The sequence below is a fragment of the Sinocyclocheilus anshuiensis genome, unplaced genomic scaffold, assembly GCF_001515605.1.
Source record: "Sinocyclocheilus anshuiensis isolate Anshui unplaced genomic scaffold, SAMN03320099.WGS_v1.1 scaffold405, whole genome shotgun sequence".
NCBI classification, from domain to species: domain Eukaryota; kingdom Metazoa; phylum Chordata; class Actinopteri; order Cypriniformes; family Cyprinidae; genus Sinocyclocheilus; species Sinocyclocheilus anshuiensis.
The window spans coordinates 225,146-228,864 of record NW_015539855.1 but is presented as its reverse complement, the minus strand read 5'-3'; positions in this window follow the sequence as shown (position 1 = coordinate 228,864).

Below are 3,719 nucleotides of genomic sequence, written 5' to 3'. Positions count from 1 at the left end.
CGAACACAGGAAGTCCCGCCTATTTCTCACTCACTAAAAAGCATCTCATTATGAGAAGGAAAAGTCACTGGGGAAAAACATCAATAGCGCTAAACGCTAACAACACTATCAATTTTATTTTTATGGAATAATTTGTTAGTGTGTAATAATATTTGTTAGGGCTACTGAAGTCTAAATGATAGTTGTAAATGTCAATATATCCATCTACTGTTCTTCTAAATAATGACTTTTTGTTGTGTACAATATTTTAACCAGTGGATGTAGAATGGTTTTCAGAAGGACCAAGTTTTGATTCAGATTGTCAGGCGAATTTTCTTTGGCGTCCCTTACGGTCACTGCTTAAAATATGCTGTGTTTGTGATTTATATTTATGTGATTAAGTATTTATGTTCTGTACTTCAATGGTCCGTCCTTCAATGTGATCAAAAACGCGCGAGCAGCCTTTGCCTCATCACATTTCTGTCCGCGAGCGTCTATTTACCGTCATGTGAAAACAGAAATTCTGGCTAATCTATTTTTTGACCGTTACTGAAACATACTAGCCTATTAATAACTGCCTACTTATATAAAAAGAATATGACTAAGTTTTATTATCAACATTCTCCACCAGAGGTCACACAAACATAACCTAATAGGCTACACGGTCATCAATAGGCAGTTTAAATATTAACAATATGCATTTCAGTCTTAAATAATATGATGCAAGAGTAGGCTATAAGAGTTTTAGAGGAGTGTAAGTTGGCCTCTCTCTGTGAGATCCGGGAGATGCTACTGGACTCGCGGCTTTGTGCAGATTCTTTACCGTCTCCATGACAACCACAACCTGACGCAATTTACGCCCCGCCTCCATTCAAGCGTCTCATCTCATTCAAGAAACAAGTGTGGAGTAAGAGCAGTGTTATTGTGCTCTCCTCTAGAGCAGGACGCGAGGAGTACAAGTGCCTGACAAACTACTATGAAGGTAAGAATCATCTTTTCCTTAATACTATCTGCATAAAGAGAGCATCCAGACTTCCTAAACCACATATAAACGATAAAATATTCAAATATTCTTTAAGAGTCACTATTGAGCTGGCTAATAGGCTACTTTGCCTGATCTGAGTGCAGTAAGTTTTTTTTAGATGACTTTCAACAGCCTAAATGATTTTAATTGATTTTCTACGCAGGGTGTATCTGCTTCATGATGTTTTATTCTAATAGGTTGATTGAGCTGGTGTAGCCTATTTTAAAGTAACAACTTTCATTAAGTTATTATTGTCTTTAAAAAAGGAAAGTAAACAAATTTCATGTTCATGAATTGTCTAGAGTTATTCATGTTTTCATTTGGTCTGTATTTACCAGGGCTCAGTTAATCACTGTGATGTGTAATAAATAAACTATTTGGTAATAATCAAAGTAATGTTGTTGCATGTTGTAACAGCTTCAACAGAAAGTTATTAGACATCAAGGCAATATTTATGACCATGATTGTGAAGTGAGACTCTGGCTAGTTCATTTTCACTCCAAATCGGAGAATAATTTTATGCTGAGAAACCAAGATTTACTCATATGCGACAGTAAGGTTCACCGCATCTAATTAGACGTATAAATGCAGTCATGCCTAGTGTTCCAAACTGTTTGTTTGGCCTGAAGAACATTTAATAGGCCTAGGTCTGGAAAAAGGAACAATTTTCCCTTGAGATCTGCATTCTAAACATAATACTTTAGAGAGTGTGGAAAGATAGGCTACAGCACTCAAAACCAATATTATTCATGAAAAGGGAATAAAAAAGTTTGAAAATGTATATTATAATTTATATTAAATTATATTATAGGTTGCACTTTATTTTACAGTAGTCCTATGTGTCCTTACATATACTTATACAGTACTTACCTGAGAAAGTACTGGGTAATATATGGTAACACCACACGAGTTAAGGTTAGGTTTATGGGTAGGTTCAGGGGTCAGTACCTAGTTATTAACCAGTTATTGTAATTACTAAATAGTAGATGCAGAACAGGACTGTAAAATAAAGTGCCAAGTTTTATTAAATCAAGTAAGTGCAAAACCTGCAAATCTTGTTTAGTCTTGATATATTCATGCTACAGGCATTTATATATTACATATACATATTACATATAATATACAGTATTTTCATTCTCTTTGTAGAGTCTCAAGCCTTATTTCACCATGAATTATCATTAGTTTGCCTCAAATGTTAAAGTCTTGGTATGTAGTCAGTAAGTATTTTGAGAAGCACATTTTTCAGACTAAGGTGAGAGTGGTCTGGGATGAATGGATCCCCCCCTGTGAGATGAGTCACGTTAGTGCTGCCACACACAGTGCGGGAGGTGGAGCAAAGCGCTAAATGAGCCGAGACTTCAGGAGTGTGATTAGTCCCGCAGCCGTGTGGAGGTTAATGTGAGGCCAATTAACAACAAGCACACTCCTCTTATGGGAAGAAGGCATTACTAGAGCAGCTGCGATGATGAAAGACGTCAAGGCAATGCGCCAAACACTATATCACAAGTAGGCCTACATTGGACAGACAGCTTTGCGGGAAAGCATAAAAAATGTGGGTGGTCCTGAGACTAATTAGATTATGAGCACAATGCTGATGCATTGCTGTGTAACAGAACTATATGTGATTGTGTTCTCAGCAGTAGTTTTGCTTGTCTGTATTAGAGTAATGAGAGGCTGTAATTGAGCAGCATTATGTTCTTTGGTGATTGTCACAGGTCTGGCTGCTCTAGTGAGGAGTGACATTTAGTTCAGAGCAGACAGTCTTCAGTGCTGCTGACTCATTGGCTGGGCTTAGTTGCTATGGCAACCGCCAGCTTTCTAAGATCCACAGTGAGATATGAGGCATGGATGGAAAGCGTCCGTGTGATCAGTAAACTTCCCATTTTAACCATGATTTACTTCAGAGAAATAGCTTCTGGTTTTACAAATTAAAACCAAATAATCTATCAAATACACCATTTTCTTGTAAAACACTCCAATAGGCTAATCTTTTATTAACTTTGAAAAAATCCTTTTGTATTTAATTTGATTTAAATGATCATATATTCAAAATATATCATTTGAATCAGCGTAAATATGTTAATTGTGAAAACAATTAAACTGAAACACTTAAAAAGTATATGAGCAATTAGTTTATTTAGGTAAAATGTTTGATTAAACAGTTAAAAGAATAATTATAAATAGTTATTATTAAAAAATAATAAATATAATGCATTTATACATTTATTTATATAAATAAATAAATAAATAGGTGGATTAGATTATAAAATATAAAAACCTGGCTATTGTGTATCTTTTATAGTTTATTGGTACTATGACGAAATACATGTGACAAATACTGTATGCATCACATTAAGTGTACTTTTATGTTAATACTGTTGACTTGATGTATGGAAATTTTATATGCTATTAAAATACATAAATCTTTAATATTAGGCCTAAACTTTTAAATGATGAAAAGGTAACCAAGTTCGTTTCAATTAAAGGAAAGAAGCAAGATGTGTTAGGAGTGCTACACTCTAAAAAATGCTGGGTTAAATACAACCCAGTGCTGGGTAAAATAGGGACAAACCCAGCAATTGGGCTGTTTTGACCCAGCGGTTGGGTTACTACCCAGAAGGTTGGGTTAAACATTTAACCCAACCGCTGGGTCAAAACAGCCCAATTGCTGGGTTTGTCCCTATTTTACCCAGCACTGGGTTGTATTTAACCCAGC